Source organism: Zonotrichia albicollis, chromosome 12 (assembly GCF_047830755.1).
Source record: "Zonotrichia albicollis isolate bZonAlb1 chromosome 12, bZonAlb1.hap1, whole genome shotgun sequence".
Classification (NCBI taxonomy): domain Eukaryota; kingdom Metazoa; phylum Chordata; class Aves; order Passeriformes; family Passerellidae; genus Zonotrichia; species Zonotrichia albicollis.
Genome location: NC_133830.1, coordinates 9974988 through 9996683, shown reverse-complemented (window position 1 = coordinate 9996683; position 21696 = coordinate 9974988). Strand labels below are relative to the sequence as shown.

The window sequence follows — 21696 nt, the reverse complement described above, 5'->3', positions numbered from 1 at the left end:
GCTACAGCATAAAAACTGAATGAGAAGCAAGGGATGCTCTAGGTCAGCAGCTATCTTTGTATCACAGAGTGGGTGGGACCCAGGGAGAGAGTAAAAGCACCTCAAGCAGTATATTTGACACCAAAATAACAGCTCTGAGATAGGAAAAAGAGGTGAACCATGTTTATCCATGCCTATCCACCAGGCCACATCAGACCTGATCAATGTGGCTCACAGTTTGTATTAAAGGCCAGCGTGGATGTTCATTATTTAAACCTTTCAAGTTTTCCTCATATTGACCATTATGACTCCCTTTTACACTCTCAGTAACACATCCAGCCAGTTCTCATCTCCTAAACAGTGGCATCTCACAAGGTTACAAACCCTCCTGTCAAGAAGCAATAGGCCAATGGAGAAAACGAAGCCCAGTCTGTAATCCCTTCTGCCCCACACACATCCACTTCCAGGACAAACAGAACAGTTACACATCCTCATTTCCTCCTCACTCCTCATTCCTGATGCACCTTTCAGTGATGGAGGCAGGAGGTGAGGAGGAGACAGGGCACAGTGGGGATTTCAGGACGGGTTCAATTCCAGCTGCCTCGTGCCCTGTGTCACAGCAGAGGTGCCACACAGCTCACATTCAGCCTCCTGAAATTGTCAGCATGTGGGTACCAAGGGAAAACAGAAGGGAGCCCAGATTATTATGTTCAAATTATCACAACTTAAGGCACATCCAAGCCTGACACACGAATTAGGAATGACAGGAGCAGATGCTGTAAAATACATATAAAGAATAATGCATAATTGGGAGAGCTCATCACACCTTTCCTTCAAGTAGCTGCATTTGCTGTAAATCCTCCTGCTTTTTCACTCCCCTGGCAATGGGAAGCTTCACTTTCCAGAGGAGTATCTGCACCATTAGCCAGCCTCCACCAGTCAGGCACCACGAATGAGAGCAATACCTGAATTCTCCCTGCATCAAGAAGCCCAGGAGGTGATTACTGAGGTGTTTGCAGAAACACAAACTGACTCCAGGCTCAATAACAAAGCAGAAGAGCAGCCAAAATGCTCAGGCCCAGCGGAGGTGCCACTGACGGCAGCTGAGCAGAGGTTTAAAAGATTGAGGGACATCCAATTGCCACCACAGCAGGTCCTGCCAGCCCACGGACACAGCTCGAGGCCACTCCTCAAAAGAAACATTTGCAAACATCACACACTTGGAAAGAGAGTGGCAACTTCAATTCTGGTTTGAGAACCAAGGAATCCAGTCCTTGGTTCTTACCTTGAAGATTTTAAAACCTGAGAATAAATTATATATATATATAATTTATATATAAATTATATTATATATATATAATTATATTTACACATAATTTAAAATATATTTATTTTATAAATACTTTATATATAAATATTTATATTATATTTTTATATGTATATATATATATATAAAATATAAAACCTGAGAATAAATATCCTAGAGAAAACTAGCAGCACCTTCCATCCCTAGCAAAGATGGTCAGAGTTTTGTTTCCACTCAGCTGGTTGCAGATCCAAGGAAGATAACTGAAATTACACTGTGACAAAAATAGAGCCCCTGAGCCGGGCATTGAGAAAACAAAACCAAGCTACAGAGGAAAGCACAGAAATATATTTTTTCAGTAGAAGGCTGATGATTTTGGTGGCAGTTGAGCTGTACATGACTATTCAAAGGATGTTTCAGTCCTGTTTGAGCTCAAGTTCCTCCCATCCCACTATTTCTCCAAGAAATCACAAAAGACAACCTAATGCAGCAGCCTCCTAGAGAAATCAGGTGATTCCGGTCTTTACTGCAGAAAAGGCTGCATTTTAAAAAATTTTGAGTAACTTCTCTGCTATTATGTTACCAATTGCAAATATAAAAATATAGCAAGGACCAGGTACTGGTTAATCTTCAACTTACTTTGGTTAGAAAATTTACTCCATATTTTCATCTTGGAAATGCTGATGTGCCTTTGTTACTCAAGAGACAAAGCACATTCAAATTAGTCTCAAGTCTGTGGTGAAGTTGATTAAGCACTTTTTACCACTCTGTCCCTTTGAGATCTGTCAGTTTAGGGTTGCAGAATGGGAGATAAGGTAGCAATCCACCAGGGCAGCCTCCTCCCTGTGCATCCATCCCACTGCAGCAGTAACACAGCACTGGAGATTTGCTCCTTGGAAAAAAATCAAAATGAGGAAAAAATAAAGTCATGTTCAGTCTTAAAGAGAAAGGTCTAAGTCAGCCTTCCAGAATGTAGCATTTAGATCCTGGAAAACTTCATTCTTGGATCCCAGCTTTACAGCCTGGCCCTAGAAATACATCTGGTTTAACCAACTCCATCTTACCCTTTAGCAAAAAAAACAGCCATTGACAAGGAGTTTCCTAACTGCCAAGAATTCCTTTCCTAGATACATCTCCTTCACTGTCCATTGTTCAATTTATTTTTAACTAACTACTTCAAGCTTTAGGCTTGATCTTGCTGCTCCTTGAACAATTCTTTTCCTCTGTATGCTAATGCATTTTAGAGAGTGTGTAAAATGCTAATAAAAATTTCACCATCTCCCTGATCAAATTAAGGCAAGTTATTACCATGATCTCTTCTCAAACTGCTAAGGAGAAGGGCAGGATAGCAGGGTCCATGGACGAATGAAGGAAAATGTTTTGTTGAAGGGGTCAAGACATGGGAATGGAGAATAATGAATGCAGTAGGAAGACCAGATTTGTGTAAGGCAGCATTACTTCTTGAGAGCGATTTTGCTTCACCAAGTGCAATTAGAAACAGCTAGGAAGGCAAATTTGTTGTGTTTATTAAACTGCAGACCAAGAAACTGGAAAGGGAGAGAACTAACACATCACAGTACAGAAGCAATCACAACAAACCTATAGAGACCTTTGTGTCTCTTAAATATTGTGCTCACTGTAGTTCAGTAAGGCAAGCCCCACTTCTCAGTGGCTACAGAGGCTTTGCACGTTGTAAGAACCTGGATGAACTCAGTGATGGTGAATTAAGTCAGCATAACACATGTTCATAATCAAAGCAGCCTTTCTAACCCAATTCAGCACTTTTCCCCCTCCCTTGCACTGCCCTAGGCAGGGCAACCTCAGGAAGTTGCATGTGCAACAGAAAATCTCCCACTTCCTCCTTTAATGTGCTCCCATAGCAGTTTCTATGGTCCTCACAGCTTCCCCACGTCTTCCACCGCGGTGCACTCATCTTGCTTTGGTTACCAAAGGGTTCAAAGGAGCACTGGAACAGCCCTCCTGGCCACTGCACACAGGTCACAATCACCCAGCAGAAACCAGGAGCTAAACAATTTGACCTGAACAGTATCAATTTCAGGAGAGAATCAACTCTGTTCGAGGCAGTCTGCTGCTGGCCACTGCAGCATTCAAAACTTTAGAGCAGAGGTCTGTGCACATGAACAAATGGTTTAATTGCTTCTAATCCCATCTGTACCACACTTTCTCCTCCTAGGCTTCACCACATTCTGGTTGCTTACAAACATCTCAGCTCATTAAGTCTAAGTTTTGACCTTTGCATCATATTCAGAGACACTTTCCTACCATGTTAATATAAAGATGCTTCTTCAGCATGTTTTGACACATCTGCCCTGCTCAGAAGTGGCAGAACACCTCTCCCATGAGACATCCTGGGAAGAATCCATGGGAGAATTAACCAGAAAACCTGCATGGGAAAGACAGATGTTTATATGGGAGAAGAGCTGCCACTAATTACAGCTATTACAGCACTGAAAGGCGCCAGCACAAGTTCATGTTCAATGGAACAACATGTTATGATACAAAACATCCTACAAGGCCTGATCTGACCCAATTCCCAGAAGTTGCACCTTATTAACAAGTGCAATTACTCAAACAAAGGTATCCACAGACAAGTCCTGATTCAGTAACCTGCACAATGTGACTGGAGCTCTGGAATGTGGGTAGTCAGCATTACTTAGAGTGACTCAGGTCACTCTAAATATAAGATACCTACTTTGCCTTATAGTTTTAGAGGGTTTTAAATCACACATAAAATGATCTCATCATGTGCTGCTTTGAACCTTATTGCTCAATCAGGTGTTGCTAAACAGAAGCATTAAATGATTTATTGTATAGTAGACAGCACTCACTGTACAGAGAATTCCACTCTAATTCCATCAGCAGTTTGCTGTGCAATTTCTGGTGCAGGCAATATATTACTGTGTCCTGTATAGTAATTTATAGGCCCTTAAAGGTTTATAAGGGCTGAAAAGAATGCATTGCATAATGATAGATGCTACAAAGTAAGTGTGATTTTGAAAGAGTCAGAGAAGCTTCTGAAGTCCAGCACTCAAATAGCCTCCACAGAACCATCCCTCTATCATTTGACTTCTTTCTCTCTGTCACTTGGCAGTCACAGATCTGATAAAACTGAGGTACAGCAATGTGTAAATGGAGCAGAAGGGAGATACATGCAATCTGAATTGGGTCACCATCAATTAGTAGATTTGTGATAATTTATACCAGCAAAGATTTGAACTTGTAATTGCGCACACTGAGTTTTACTCACAGATTCAGAATCCAGTTTGGGTGTTAAAGCCTTCTTGCCTTCAAGAGGTCTCAGTTTCAATGTTCAGAATTAGGAGGGGAGATAGAAAAATTATGGCCCATGCTTATTTTTCCTATTTCAGCCACCTTTTTTTTGGTCATTGTATTTTGTACCTCATTCCCCCCTTGGCTGATTCTCTGTACTAAGGTGGAAGAAAGAAACCAGCATTCCTGTGCTTCAGGCACACAAATCTTTACTATAGCTGTGGCTATTTTGTGGGTATTAGTCTGATACATCATCACCTAAAGCCAGGGGGTACAGCAGCTTAGGGAAGAGACCAGAATTCACTATGAAAAGCAAATTTCCTGGAAAAGATCTACACCTCCTGATGCATGGTCAGGTTCTGCACAAACCTGCCTGCTTGCCCAAGCCCCAAGGGAAATAAATCCTTGGCACTGTGAGAAACCCAGCCCTTCACCTGGCCATGGAGGAGCCTTTTCTCAGCTGCACAGGGAGATTTACCCAGGATGGAGCACGCTGCTCCTGCACCTGCCTGCTCTCACTTTGTGGTAGAGCGGGAAGGTCTTTAGTGAAATGAAATCAGCAGCAAGCCCTGAACTCCCACCAGTTGTGCTCAGCAGGAAGGAGATGCCGCATCCACATCTCCTGTGGCAGATCACCAGTCCCTCCAGAAGAGACTTCACCAGCTGGTGTCTGTCACCTTCAGGAACCACAGTCGGCTGAGTCCATACCCAGCTGTATCATAACTCTCTGTTAGCAATCTGTCCCTCACAGTAGGATAGAACAAAATAAACTGCTATAAAATAAAATAATGCAGGGTCATCAAACAACCTTCAAGCTTATGTGGCCATTTTGCTTCTGAAGCACAAAAATCAAATATGTTCTCTTCCCATCTCCATTTGAAATTTGTTCCTGTACTAAACCCAGCTCAAAACCTTCTGTCATTCAAAACTGTGCTTCCCAGTAGTGCTAAGAATTCAGCAGCAAGTAGCAATTTAAAGGGTTGCACCTGATGAATTAGGTCCAGCTCAGTTAACACTTCCTTGTGGACAACTTAGAAACACTATGAATAAAAGCTAAGGAGAGAGAGAATTTTGGAAAATCTTGCTTGATTTTGCTACAATTAGCAGTAAATTTGCTCATTTTATTTAGGAAAAAAGCAGCAAGGGATTATATGCACAAGGTGTTTGGAAAGAATGGGTGCACCAGGAGGCAAGACCTTGCTGGGAGGAACTTTACCTGCAGAGCTGCACACAGAAACTCTGCCAACATGTGCTCACTGCAATGGTGCAGACAGCAGCATGGGGATGGGTCTGTGCTGTCCCCTCACTGATCTGTGAGGAGCTTTCTGGATCTGCCGTACCACTCTGGTGTTGCTGTCTAGTTGCTGTACACAGCCCAAATAAATTGATGCAGGTATCTGGTGAGTCCTTCACCCATATCCAGGAGAAGTCAGAAAATTTCATCTACAGTGGTATAAAGGGAACAGATCAAAGGCAACATCTACCAGCACTCTCTTTGCCTTAAAATAAAACATTGCCCTTACTTGTCCCACCCAGCACATGCTGCTCATGTGCAATGGCCATGTCCTTTAGAGATGTGCACATCAAGGGCAGGGTACAGCACAGAGGCAGGTCAGGAGGTACAAGGGAAACAGGCTGGAAAAACCCAACCAAACACCTCACACCAATTATCACTCATTCCATGCTTTTGTGAAGGTGGTTGATATTTGAAAGCAGCTGCCAAACACTTTGAACAAACAATTTTTATTCTGAAGGGATCTGGACCCTTTGCTGCCCTTTCTTTGTGAGGGATGGCATTGTTTCTTCTCCACAGTTGAATGGCAACAGCATTTTGAAAAATGAATTACAAAAGGGGAGAACTGCAAGTACTTGTCTAAGCAGAAATTGCTTTGTTTGCCTGAGAGGGAAGGTGTTTATTTGGAGAACAATCACTCCTGTGCAGGCACCTTCAGAGACAGCACACACTCACAACCACAGTGGGGATCCCACAGCAGCTCAGCAGTGAGCACCAGCAGCTCCTGCCTCCAGAGAGATCACAGAGTCACAGAATAATGAGGTTGGAAGAGACCTCTAAGATCATCAAGTCCAACCCATGCCCTAACATCTCAACTAGACTACAGCACCAAGTGCTATGGCCTGTCTTTTTTTAAACACATCCAGAGATGGTGATTCTACCACTGCCCTGGGAAGAGCATTCCAGTACTTTATTATTCTTTTGGTGAAAAAATTCTTCCTAATATCTGATCTATACCTTCCCTGACATAGCTTGAGACTGTCTCCTCTGGTTCTGATTAATTAATTAATTCTTAACTGAGCACTTTCTCAGTTCTTATCTCACCAGAAGCTGGCATTCCCAGGCCTGCAGCCAGTGATGCACCAGCAGCCATCTGTCTTGCTGTGGTCCCCTTGAAGCTAAACATGTTTTATTTGCTGCCATTCACCTCTCCTGATGTGAGCTGCGAAACAGAACCCTGCAGTTTGGGAAAATTGCTCCTCTGCATCATTTGAAGACTTGTGGTTTGACATAACCCATTATAGGGAGAACAGATCTGAAGATCAGTGCTCCCATACATCCACTCGCCCAGCAGCCCAGGAGTCACTGGGGAGAGGAATTTGGCAATACAGGATGGGCTTCCATGCTGGTATCTTCCTCAGTCCTGCAGAGGGTCCCCTGACCCTTTCCACAGCAGCTCCCCAGCTGGGGCAGCACACACCAAACACTCTCAGTGCCAGGATCTTGCACAATTTACTTGCAAGGCTTTGAGACAGACTCTGCTGCCTGTTCTGGGCTCAGGCTGGAGAGCAGGGAACGCTCCCATTTTAGCTTTGGATCATTTTGAACACATGATGACAGAAGCTCTGCAGTGAGGAGGGTTCTGCAGCATGAGAGCACACAGGCACGAATGCCTGTGACTGCAAGGGATGGGGAGAAGAGCTCACACAGGTTCTTGCCCAACCAGGAGACCCTGCTGCATTCTGAGCAGCAGAGATACAACCTGCACTCCCTTTAGGTGTATCCTGGTCATGTGTTTCTGTATTGAACACCAAAAAAACTTACAGGAAACAAATCAACGTGAAAGCAACAGAAAACTCACTCCTTGGTGCTTGTTTCCATGCCCTCAGTCCAAATGCCCAGGGTCGCCACAGCACAAAGGCACTTTCTGCCAGACTTCAAGGAGGAGCAGTGGATGGGTTTGGTGCTGTCTCTCTTCTTTGAACTGCTATAGCTCCATCTGAAATGGATGTAAATGCCTAAACCTGGGATTCAGAAATATCTGAAAGCAGATTTAAGCATCACAGTCACTCCCCTTTTCTGGAGTGGTCTGAACTAACTTTGTCACCTTTTTGAATGACAGAGCACAATGCAGGTCTCTCTTCAACTCTCTGCAGCATCAACACCTTCCACAGGCTTTTACTGCCTCTAAAATCCAAGACAACAATTTTTTCTCCAGTATTATTGGAAACAAGCAGCAAACATTCATTAGATATCCAAGATGACCCAAGGACAGCCATTATTTAGCTGACATTGAAGATCTGTGCCCATAAATCCCTTCACATTGAGAGATGCTTGAACAAGACCCTGAGACACAGATGATCACCTCATCACTTTAGAAATTGATCCCATCCCCTATCAAGAGCAACTATCACAACCTAAAATATTTTTGTTCTTCTTCCTTTTTCCTTGAAAAAGAACTCCCACTCAGATGCAGCAAAGTGGATGCATTTCAAGAACAAATTTAAAGCACATACACATCAGAGGGTTACAAAGGAAATAGCACACACTCTCTGGGGCATTTTGCTTCAGTTCTTAGGCTCCAATTATACAAACACATAGGCCTGTATTTAATTTTGGTACAGAAACCGGCAGGTTTTGTAGCACAGTTGTGGAAACTCAGGTAGGCACGCTCCCATCTGAAGATCCAGGGCCAAAGCCATGGCTCTTATTGGAGTCAGGGCTGAGAAATATCTCCCTCCACAAGACAGAGGTGAGCAAGGTAAGGTCAAAAAATCAGAGCAGAAACTGTAAGAAAAGAAAACAGCCCTGTTGGCAAAACCACAGTGGATGGATCTGCACCATCTGTTTAATTTGGTCCTTTATTTTGGGGAAAAACTGCAGTCTGAAGGGCTTTCCATTTCTATCCACATGGGACACTTAATGAGTGTTCAAACATAGTACATATGACAGCAGAAACGCCAAAGGGTTAAGCTCATAATCACACCAGAGGGGAGCTAGGGAAGCACAAGCATTCAGATGGAGAGCACCAGCCCAGACCATTCCCAATCCCAGCTCACATATTGGAGCAGCAATTTCCAGCAGGTGCTGTGGCCACCTTCTCACTGTGGTCAGGCCCTAAGTTATCCTGGTGCATTTTACCTACCAGGAGCAGCCTTGAAGGAAGAAAAAAAAATAAAAAGAAAGGAAAAAAAATAGACTTGTTTTTTCACAATCTGGGAGGCATCCACTCAGCAATAAATAGCACAGCGTTCATTTAGCAATATCCCCTTTCCTCCACCCACTCAGCCTGGGCTGAGCTTTTAGCACCTCATAGTCTATTCATCCTTGAAAGCCATCAGGATGCAAACAAGTGCTCAGAGGGGATCAAGGATCTGTGCCTTCCTGTGTATGAATCATTACAGCAGACTCACCGTGCTCAAGTGAGCCTCAGTTAAGGTACTTCCATCAGAGTTCCTCTCCAAGAACATGAATAGAACGGTTGAGTAGAACATTCTAGTCTGCATAGACTTTGAAATGCAGCTGCCTCTCCTCAGGTGCCCGGCCCTGTGACATGTCCAGCAGCATCACCAGGAGCCAGGGGACTCAGCTGAACTGCTCGTCTGATTGTTCCCTCCCCAGGCACTGCGACTTCCACGGCAGGACCTTTCACAGCTTCACTCACAACTTGAAAGTTTTCTATCACAAACAGTTATCTATTCAATGTTTTAGATAGTTTTGCAACCTGAGTTGCCTTGATGGTCTTCCAGAAACTTGGCACAGCAGATTAACAGATGGACTATTTGGCATTTGAAGAGATTTGCTTTTTTGCATTGGTCAGATGTAGGAATTCGGCCTGCCCCAGGTAGGAGCTTATTTTACTGCTTTCTGTACTGATATAGAGATCAAGGATCTCAGTCATAAGCAGTCCTGCTGAGTAGGAGCTGTACAAATGCTGAACAAAAAGACACCTCATGCTTTTTGCTTCACTTTGAAATAGATATTTAGATGTGAGACAACAAGATCTTTTCCTGACAATAAGTACACGGAGCAGCATAAAGAGAGATGGCCAGCAGAAAAAAGTTCTTTCATAGAACTCCCCAGAGGAGGGGCTGAATGGATGGGTAAGCAGGCCTAGATCTGAAACAGGCTTTGGGAGACTTCCACAAAGCAGAGGTTTAGTGTTTTCTTCTCCCATCACTTAAAATCACCCAGACAAATACACACAGCAAACACAGATTTCACTTAGCATGTTCCCAACTGCGTCTGGTTAATTTATTTAATGCATCCGTTCTTTGCTCATAAAAGGAGGCACACACAGAAAATCCTGTGAATTTCAATCGTTCCTTTTGGGTGGTAATTGTACTCTTATTATTTCTAGACATACTCCTGACAACTCCATAGTTCATTGCAATTCCCAGAAAAAAGCCCAAAGAATGCTGACTAGCCCTGTTTTTGAGGGAAAGAATAAGTGATGATGCAGACAGCTGTGAGACATAACCTGGTCAAAGTGTGAAATTGCAAGGCCATGGAAGCAAAACCCCTGTCCATGCCTGCAGACAGAGCTGCACCTATGCTCTCACTCACTGTCACACAACTTCTGCATCAGCTACTGCTGCAGACCTCAGATCTAAAGAGCTGCAGAGCCTATTAGATGCCTAATCAGCCATGATTAATTCAAATGGAGCTCTCCCATTCACAGGAACACTCCCTGCTCCTGAACAAGAACAGCAGTGTTCTCCATTGTGTCTCAACATGCTCTATAAAGTGTGATGAAAGAGGACAAGAAATTTTCCTCGAGAAAGACAACAGCCTACTCGTGTTTTAATAAACTTGTACGTTTAGCTCTTCACGAGTGCTGACTTTTATTACCTGTGGCAAGCCAAAACTGCTAAGCAGCACAGCCCCGTGGGACAGCCCCTGTGGAGCTCTCAGAGCCCACATTAACATGCCAAACACGCCGGGGTTCACTTCTCTTTGTCCCTCTCGCAGTCCCATCTGCTATTCCCTTAAAGAGAGACCCAGTTCCAACAGCACGGAGGAAGAAGTGAGTTCTGGCAGGTTTGGAGCTACATCTGCTGCTCCTTGCACGAGGATTGTGTATTTTAGAAATAGCAAATCACATCCCTGGGAGCCCATTCTCACCTGAGCACTGCAGCAGACAAAAGCCAAGTAGGTTTCTCTGGATCAGCCTCTAGATTTAGGGTACTTGTAGGTGGAACTATTTCCTGCAGACAGTTTTTTCTTACTGAAGGAAGAAGGTGAGGGCAAGGTAAGAATTTTTCTTTCTTGCCTAAGGTGGATGCAAGGTATGAATTTTTCAAATACATGTATTATTCAGACAATTCACTTTACAGCACCTGGAATTGTGCACTGAAAAGGCACCAAATACCTCACAGACAGGAGTGCACACCTGCAGGGCAGAAAGGGAACAAAGTGGGGTACACAGACAGGCCTGATGCAAAAAAGCAAAACAGCAAACAAATAAAACCCAAAAAACCACACACCAGTTTCTATTAGAGGTCTTGCACTGAGACACCCAAAATCATCAGTTCTAACCAAAAGTCCCACCCTGAACCCTTAGATGACATTCTAAGATCTCTCAATGATTTCTTGGTCACTCCCTGCCTCAGTTTCCTCAGTTACACAATCAAGAGATTAAATCTTATTTGCCAATACTGAATGTGGATGGCAGCAGTTTGGGGGTTGGTGGTGCTGTGTTTGGTTTTTTTAATCTGGGACACTTCCCATGAATTACTGCTTCATGTCATGAAAAAGCTCTGTCTTCTTTTTATTTTTTTTCCTTTTAACAACTGCAGAAGCCCCAGCCTTGGCTTGGGGCATGCAATTCCAACTGAAAATGCCCAGAAATTTTCTCCCAACCATAAAATTTCATGTGGAAGAACCATGCCAGCTGCATCAGCCAAATTCTGCTTCTATAACCCCTGTGAAACGTAAAGAGATTCATAAACCAAACATGGAGAAAGGAAAGCTCCTCCAGTGCTGTGCTGAGACAGCCAAGCCTTTCTCTTGCCACCAGTTGTATGAAACAACCTCTTGGTACTTCACTTCCAGCCAGACAACAATGTGAATGTTATCCCATGGAAAATGAGTTGTTGTAACCACAAAAAGAGGTGTTACAAGTTTCCAGGTAAGCAGAGAAAAACAGGAAACTAAGATGGATAAAGCAAATGTAAATTAAAAAAAAGTAAATAAAAAAGAACAACCTAACATCACAGAAATACATGCCAGGAGCTCCAGCTCAGCTGGCCCAATCCAGCTCTCCAAATACACCCAGAGGGTGAAACAAGCTGCTCTCACACACTTGCTGTGAGCAGAGTCTGCACCAGCAAGATAACACTGAGATAAATGAGCCCAGAAAGTCCAGAGAGTTCCTTACCTGCTGCCCTAGACCTTCCCTGCCAGCTCCACACAGGCTGGGCTCTCCTCCAGAGCCTTTTGGGATGAGAGAACAACACCAATGCCTCCCTCTCCCAAAGCAGCCAAACTGCTCACTCCTAAGTAAAGGCAATTTCCCTCTGCTGTTTTAAACATTCTGCAAACTGAGCCCACCCACCCCTGCTGGCCAAGGGGCTCCTGCCCCAAAGCCCACCACCTGAACTGCTGTCCCTGGGCGCCTGGGTGCCTTCCGGACAGCCACAGCCCCTGCACCTGCAGCCACCATCCCTCAGCTCTCCCAGGGGAAGAAGGAAAGTGAGAAATTGCTAGAAAAGAGTCGCCTTCCTCCCAGTGTCCTGCCCAGGCTGTTAATTGACTCTCTCAGAGATGTTCACCAGCCCCTCAGCACTTTTGACAAGGAGGCTCTGCAGCCTGGGGGGAAATGACAGCTTTGCCCAGGGCTGAGAAGGGGATGGGCAGAAATTTGGAAGCCCCTTTCTCCTCCTGATAAACTGTGAAGTGTCTTGGGATCTGTTTTCAAGTTAGCAGAGTATTACAGGGCTTGTATTCTTGCAGTACAGAAGAAGTCCTGGGCTACTGTGAAATAGCCACCAGCTGAGGTACTGCACTGCTTTGTGAAGCAGGAGGTGACACGAGGCCAGAGCACACCATTAATGCAGTTTTTATAGGATCCCTGCACAGCCACAAGTCACTCTGTGATTTTACACCCTGCTCTGGCCATCCTGTAAAACTGCCTCTACTCTCCCCCGAGTTCACATCCATCATTTACTGTGAGTGTGAAGAATAAAGGAAACTCTGTTTAATGGGGAGGTTAACCTGCCTTCTCAAACCAGAGAAAATGTGTGGTTGGGGCTGTGAGTTTCCCTGATGCATCTGAATCATCAGTTTCATGGAAGGGAGCACAGGGTTGACTGAAAGGTCTGACCTCAATTTCCCAGGAAGAAGCCTTGGTGTTGTAAACTCTGCCCTCCTCTACTAAAAAGGAAGCTATAAGACTAAGAAAAAAGGAAGCTATAAGACCAAGACTTAGTTCATTCCTCCCACACATCACTCCTTTAAAGTACCACACCACTGCCCTAGGTTGATGCAGTTTATTCAGTTTTCTTCGCTATTCCCAGCTTGTCCTTAGAGCTGATGAAGTCATTTATCCTGTAACTTAATAGTAAAATTCACCTATAGAATGCACACAAGCTCCCAACTGGCTGCCAGATGGCAAGAAGGCCATCTGATTTCTATTAACTTTGTTGGATTTGAACCTGGGAGCTGAAAAGTCCCTCATCTCACAGACAGTCTTGGCTGAGTCCCTTTCCTGCTGCTCTCCTTTCTTTGAAGATTGAGATTCCATTCACACAAGTCTGGCCAAGCACCACCTCCAGCCCCAGCTAAGCTAAACCCAGCTACCCATGTGAATGATGAGCACAAACTTGACTTTGCAAATCTTTGAAGTGCAGTGTCTGAGCAGACACTGGGAGGTGATCTCTCCCAGGACAAGCGTAGCCAAGCCACCCACACTGCATCTTCCAGAAAGAGAGCTTCAAATACAGCAATGATTTTAAATTCACAGTTAAGTGTGACTGCTCACACCACACTGCAGTTTAAAAGCCATGAGTCAAAGGTATGCTAATCAACCCAGATCCATGGCAAAGCTCATAACAAAACCCAACTCTCTCTGCCCATAGTGCTAAGCTGTGACTAGAAACACATTCTTCCTTTATATTAGCACCTCCTCTGTCCAGTGTCATTGAGATAAAAATTGCAGCAACATAGCTGGAATGGAAATTAGTTGGAAGTCTTTGATAAGATTGTCTTCATTGCAAGGTGATATTGCTTTGTTAGCTTCCAGCTGACAGCAGAGAACTGGCAATAGCTCTGTGCCTTGCATGGAGCCTGAAATGGATCCATTCCACCTCTGCAGTTGAAAACTGAATGTCATACATTGATTTTCTGCTCAGCCTAGAGGTGTTCTTCACCACCTGGCAGATCAGGCAGTAGCCCTGAGAGCTCAGGCCAGAACTGGAGATTTTGACAGGAAAGTTCTGCTAGATGTTACACCATAACTTTGTTTGAAGGGTGTGGAGGAAATGCTGTCACACGTGTTAACTGCGTAAAAGGCTCTTTGAACCACAGTTACCTGTTGGCACAGAGCTCAGTTAGGCAATCTTAATTGCTTGCATTTGATTATACATACAAAGAAAATGTGGAGCTGTGTCACATTGAACTAGGATATTTTCAAAAAGACGTGGACAAACAGCTCAGGAACACACTGCAGGAACACTTGGAAGTCTGCCAGGGGAAAAACAGAGGAGGGAGACCTCAGGTCAACCTTTTACATTCATTTATCTGACTGTTCATCTATTCACAGTCACCATCCTGCTCTTTAAGTGCTAGTGGGTTTTGGTAGAGCACAAAGAAGGAAAGTTTTGAGTGAACAAAACACAAAATCAGTATCCTCGTGTGGTGGCCAGTCCTTATGTTTGGACTGGGCTCTCCCACAGCATCTAAATTTTGGGAGAGTGAAGGTTCACGTTCCAGACCCAGGTTCATATTGCACATGCAAAGAAGCACAGCAATGGGCACTTAGGGTGTTTTATGGGACTGGTGGCAGCCTAAAAACACACAGGGGAGCAGAAGTGTTCTGGTCACCCAGCGTACAGGCATCCCCCACTCCCCATGGCCAGGCTCTAGAAGGCATTTATTATGTTATTATGTAGTGTGGGAGTTTTGGTAATGGGGACACTACCAGAGATACAGAAAGGCAGCTGGTGTGGTTAACAGAGGATGCACTGTGGCTGTTTTATAGAGGAAGAATATAGTGATGACTAAGGGAGGAAAAACAGGAGAGGAAGAAGATATTCAATGTCAAAGGGCTCCAATGTACATCCTGATTTTTAGCATCACCCTTTAAGGGTCAACACATGTTTATGTGGAATGATTCCTGGGTGGTGAGAAAGCAAATAAATGTAGTTCTGTAGGCTATATGTCAGAATGTTCTTGACAGCTGTAGGTGATTTATATCTTAGCAGACACTGAGATCAGTGCTTGGACCACACTGGCTCTTTTCCCAAGACAAGACACAGGTCCATATAACACAGAGGGTTTAGGGCCTATCTGTCCATCTGAGACTCTCATGGGAAATCATATTTCTGATGCCAGGGGGAAAAAAGTTTCCATTTACTGCCTGCTGGCTCTGCCCCATGAGCTGCAGCATGTCATGTGCACCACTGGTGCCTCAGCTGCTCTGTTTGCTTACAAAGCAGATGTTTGACAGGCACAGAAATAATTCCTTCAAGATCTGCAACAGCTGTGGCCAGCTCTTATTCAGATAAGAGGCCCTATATTTCTACAGCCACCCAGCCAAGGCCTTATGCAACTTGCTTAAATTGCCTTTTGAGACCCTGCCTTGCCAGCTCGAGTAAGTGGCAGATACCTCTCTATGGAGAGGAAAATAAGTCTTTTGTTAGACGTCAATTTGCTTTTCCTTTGGGCTCACATTTTGAAACACTTTATTTTTCCCTTGTTTTGGGAAGGTTGTCGTAATGTGGAGTCTTCATGCATCAAAAAACGTGCTGTTCCTGCCCCTGCCAGCTTCTGTGCTTTGGTGTGGAGGCATGTCAGCTCTGTCTCTGTAGGATCACAGAGCTGTCCTGAGCTCCACTGTTGGCCTCACTGATGTTGAGTGGCTGTTTCCATAACCCCAGGCCTCATCCTCTCTTGCTGACACTGTTCACTCCCTGCAGGCTAGAGTCTACAGCTGACATGGGGAGGTTAAAGGGTTCTCTTTCCAGGACTAAAATATCATTCTGTGACCATCCTTAAAGGAAGGGGAAAGAGAAACCAGGCTGAGCTCATCAAAATCCTCCTCTCAACAAGCAGAAGAGAGTCCCAGAACACTTTTGCACACAAATGGGAAATGGAGGAATGTACTCACCTTGGTTGGACACGAGCCATCCTCAGTAGCTTAACACTGACCTAACATTGCACCCACTCAATAGAGCAAGCCCAGCACCAGGGAATAGTGCATGGTCTCAGCAGCACCAAGTGGTGCAGACTCAGCTCTTCTTGGCTTAAATGAGTTTTTCTATAGCCCCTATCTGTGGTGTTATCAAAACTTCCTGGTTCACTGAAATCACACCTGGCTCAGAATTTAAACACAGGACCTGTGTACACGAGGCAACAGAAAGTCTACCTGGAACATTTCACATGTGGTTTTTTGATCCTATATATGTGCTGATGACATGGAAGAGCTGACACCAAAGCAGACAGAATTAACCACAGATTTTTAATTGGGAACACCTTGGGGAAAATGCAGATGGAAGAAAAACTTCCATATTTCCAATGAGAAGCTGAGAATAACCCTGAGCTTCACCAGTTCAGACATGAGTTTCCTCCAGGTTGACTGCTCTGGGAGTGGCCATAACAAAGGTAGATCTAGGAAATAGAAAAAAACATGAGTGAATTTCAAAACAACAGCACATGACCACTCTTTGTAAAACAGGAGTAATAAAGCCTCAAAGGAGCTATTAACACTTCACCCTTCTGTTGTACCTCCCTCTGCAGACATGTGCCAGATTGTGACACCTTTACTCTACACCTCACTATCTCTGTGACCCCATTTGATTTTATGGTTCAAAGCAGTATCTCAAGTACAAAGGGATCAGACTCCTGCCCTAGCTGGTGCAAGGTCACTCAGCTTAGCACTGATGAAAATGTTGAGTGGCTTTCCCTTGGCTTTAGTTTTGATATTCAGAGTCCAATGTAGCATCAGTTACAAATACAGAAGTCTGATAACCAAGGTACTCGTCAGGGAAAAATGGAAAACTGCCTGAGGAGTTAAGCACTGTTCTCAGTGGTTGATACACTGCATATTCAACATTATTTTCTGCATGAAATCTATCAAGGGCTCTGGCCTGCTCTTACACCAGATCTTACAGATTCAGATGAGGGACCAGCTTAGCTCCTCCTTGGAAAGGCCACTGATGTAAGGGAAGGTGAATCAGGAGCCTGCTCTGTGCTACATTTCACCACTGCTCAAAGGTCACCCACAGTGGCAATTCCACAGTGAGTAAAGTGCTGATCATTAGATCATCACAGCATGGCACAATCCTATTGTTGCTACAATGATCCTAATAAAAAAACCTTCACGAGGCTGCTCTTGGGTGTAGCCACCATTAATAAGCATTTCCTCTTGCAATTTATTTCAGTTAAATTAAATGAAAATTCCACTAAGAAAGAATGTCCATATAGCAACAGTACGCATGACATGATCCTGCAGGTAGCCAACATTTAAAAGAACTAAACAGCTGCCCAAGAAGATGAGGAAGAATGCTTTGAAGCACCAGCACAGTTTCAGGAGTTATTTCTCAGTAAAAATCTTCATTACAGTGTTGCTCTCTAACCAAGTATTTCCATTTCTGGTTCTCATTGCTGGTGTTTTATCTTATAGAGGTACTTCAGAATGGGGAAGATCTCTTCCCCTGAACAATGGCTCAACATGCTCACAATTTTGAGACAATCTGTATTAGTCAAAGGCAGAACTTGGACTGCCATGCCAGAATTTGGCATTTGCAACTTTTCTGCAAGCATATTTTTTTGTTTAACCCTCAGGTCAGACATGTTGCTGATATATATAGAAATTACTTTCTGTGGACCCAACTCAAATGAATCTGAGTGTCCAAAGAGGGAATTACTGTTTGCAACTGATTGCAGTTAGAGTTGCAACACAGGGGAGAGTGGTTTTTGCCTTTTTTGCTTTTTTCTCCCTTGTCGCCTTTGGAAATTTCACAACTGTCCGTTAGCCAGACTCTGAGTCTGAGCTGAGGATCTTGCAACACTGCCTCATCAATGCCACTGAAAAACAAATCTGTACCATGTCATAACTTCCATTGATCCACCAGGCTGGACCCAAGCTGATAGCAGAGCAGGTGAGATCTCAGCAAAAGGAGAAGTCAGATCTCCTGATCCAGACTGCCCTGGAATTGCAGCCTGGCAGCACACCAGCCTCCTGGCTAGCACAGAGACCCCTGGCCAAGGCTTCACCCAGCACAAACTCTGGCACAGCGCAGTCAGGCAGGCATGTCCCAGCACAAAGAGAAGGATTCTCATGTCCTGGGACCATGGGGCACAGCCAGGAGAGGCCCTACAGCCGTGTTATAGTGCAGGGTCTCCAAAGCCAGCCCAGCCAGAGACCCAGACACCATCCATCTAGATAGCCCCATCTAATCAATGCTCACTGGTCCTGCTCTTGCCCAACAAGACAGGCTTAGGAACGCTCTCATTGATGCTTTTGGAATATGTGGCCTTGAGGCTGCTGGTTCTGTTTGCAGTTTCCTTTTTGTTTGCTCTTTGTTACTACGTTAATGTAATTCTCCCTGCATGTACCATAGCCTGGATCTGTCCCATGTTCTTGTTAGTGGTGTCACAAGCAGGGTTATGACCACTTGTGACTGCACATGCTAAAACAACACTTCAGCAGATAAAGAAGCATTGGGAGCACTGACATCCTGGGGGCAGAATTCCCACTTCTGTGTGAAATGTCCCATGTCAGCAAACCGTCAAAGAGGGGGAAGCATGTGGAGCTTAAGGAACTCTGCATCAAGCACAGGATTTTCCTTTAGATCTCATTCCAGGCTCATCAGAGAGACAAAGGATCAGGGACTTAATGTTGTCTTCATCTCTTTCATCCTGTATTCTTGAAGGGAACAACTGAAAACGTGAGAACAGACCTTTCCTGGAGCCCCTTCCGCTTTTCCTGGAAATCAGTGCTCAGTCACATGAGAGGGTTTTGCTGCTCTTTAGGAATTCCAGATCCTGAATGAGGCAGACTGTAAACAAGGAAACCTGATACCTCAAGGACAGAAGGAGAGAACAAGATGTCCATAGACACACTGGAGTGTTTTCAAGCATTGCAATGTGTTCTGTGGTTTGTTTATAAATGTGCCTGTCTCTGAGTGTACACACACATATACACTCACTCCTGCAGAGTACATACTACCAATTTTTCTCACCCACCACTGAAAGGACAGAGAGCCAGTTGTAAACACAGTGACATTCTCCAGGACAGGCACTGCTCCTTCAGCCCAGCCCCGACCACAGCTTTGTGTCTGCAGCCCTGTGGTTTAAAACCCAGTTATTTTCTAACATAAGGCTGAGATTGCAGGGCCTTGTTTGTGGGTGCAAGCAGGTATATGAGTACCCATAAGCTACCACTCAACACCAGCCTCTCTTTACTAGTTGGTTACTAAAACCCTGTCAGGCTTTTAAGGAATGTATCTGACTTTGTGGCTGCTGGAGAAGAGACATGGGGTGGGCAAACAGAGATTTTTTTCAGCAAATAAGCAGTGTGGTTAAAAAGAGAGGGCACAGATTCCTCAAAATGCACAAGGAGGAAAAAGAATCTTGGGGAATCAGGGTAGCAGCTGGATTGGTACATCCCAAGGGAAAATGAGAACTGCAGGAGAAGTTGAACCTTTACACTAGAGCATGCTTTTTCTCCTCCAAGTCAGATGCAGTTTGCAGTACTGTGCCAAATATTCACATTAACTACTAGGATTTCCTTATTTCTAAGATATTTTTATTCTTAATATTAAATATTTACCCCTTATCAGAAACTAGCCTTAAACCTAATACAGCTGGAACTCCATCAGAAACAGGGTCAAAAATGGCTTCTTCACCCTCCATTTATAACAGGCAACTTTTGGACAGTTGGAGACAAGTACTTGCTATCCAGAACTTCCCAAGTGAGTTAATTTCTTCCCATTTGCAAAATGTTGATTGAGGAGCCCTGTTTGCTCAAGTCTGTTTTGGAGGCACAGCTCTGAGTGGTACTGTGAGAGGAACACTCACAATCACAGCATCCAGACCACTAATTAAAGCTTTATAAAATCCCAGCAGAAGTTACTGGAAGGATTCCCATTGATCCATTAGATTTTGGATAAGTCTTGAAATGCAACAACTTAACTGATAAATGCAGAGACCTCTTCCCTCTCTTGCAGCCATTTCCCCTGCTATTTTAATCCTTTGCATGTCCAATGCCAACAGGATCAGTGGCCAAAATCTCTGCTGGGAAGGAAAGGTGGTTTGTTTTGTGTGTGGTCCCTTCAGGTTTGGTGTCAGGGCTTGGTTTGAGCTGCCAGGTGCTGTGTCTCCATCTTCCCTCTGCTGTGGGCTCTCCAAGGCCTTGCAATCCCAACATGATTGTGCTGCTCTGCACAGAGTAAGGAGGGAGACCCATGGCCACTTCTGCCATATCCAGCTGAAATGGGCTGTGGCCTCTGGGCATTTATCTGAGCAACTTCATATAACAAAACTGTTTGCTTGCACTGCATGTGGAGCAGCCATCCAGAATCTTTTCTCAGTCCTCTCCATTGTTATGCTCTGCTTCAGCCAAGGAAACACCAAGAGCAAAACAGTGGAGAGGTGTAAATCTGAAACTACTGGAATGGAAAAGCCTCTGTCATCTCAAGGACTCTGGCAGTAATGCTTCTTGCTTAGGCAGCTGCTGGGGACTCATTTGGTTCTAGCCCTGAGCTAAGCACCTGCCAGGCCATTTTTCTGCTGCAGTTTTACTTTCTGTAAAAATAGAACTAATTATTAAATGTCACTAACACAATTTACACCCATCTTAAGAGGTCTAATAAATAGCGGCAAATTCATGAGGAAATACACTTAGACTTGAAATACAATGTTAATACTAATCACATAATTGAGAAATTCAGCTCCCCTGGAAAGCCAGAGGGGTTTTGATGCTCCTGTTGCTCCCTCCTGTTCAAGTGCAGCTACACAAACAACTCCCTGTGACTTTGCCATCCTGCCAACTGCCCCCCTTGAGCAAATGTCACTGTGCTTCCTTGGCCATGGAAATATGGGAAGATGCTTTCTACCCTCTGCAGTGCCATAGTGGGCAGCTGGGCTCTTACTGGGACAAGCCAGAAATCAGCCCCAATTTATCTTTTCATGCATTCATAGCCTGGAGCTGCTGCAAGACAATTTTGGTCACAGATTTTCATCTTTGGATCCTCTGAAGATAGTTCTAATGGGCTGAAACATCTCAGAGGAAGATAAAAAAAACAGCCAACAGCAATATTTTTGGCCAATCAGCAAATTTTTTTCCCAACAGTCCATCAGTGTGTGGATGCCTGATGGTTTATGTCCCTTCTGATACTTTTCTCTCCTATCACTTATAGCTGTGAATCCTCTCATTAGTCATACTGCACTCATTCCAGCACATCATTTAATCTTTCTTCATCAAAACATCATTTAGACAAAGATGATCTTATTTGAAATGTGGTTGCTGTCATCACTTCCCTCTCTGCTGTATTTGTTCACTGCTCTATTCTTTTTTTAGCAAGTCATGCCAGGTAGTTTTTGATGAGTAACACACTGTTCATCTGTTGCTGTCATGTAGCCAACAAAGCCTCAAAGATGCCATCAGAAGTAAAAATAAAGCCCATTCCACAATACTGAAATAATATTTTCTGCGTGAGAGTGT

General features: G+C 44.2%; 1 protein-coding gene across 1 annotated transcript in view; it reads right to left on the bottom strand.

Annotated features, from left to right (window-relative positions):
* Window positions 1-16464: 16464 nt before the first annotated feature.
* Window positions 16465-21696, bottom strand: part of KLF15 (KLF transcription factor 15) — a 41410-nt gene continuing 36178 nt past the window's right edge. Inside the window, exon 4 of the mRNA XM_074550600.1 lies at window positions 16465-16637. The gene's annotated coding sequence lies outside the window, so the exon portion shown is untranslated. The remainder of the gene's footprint in view (window positions 16638-21696) is intronic.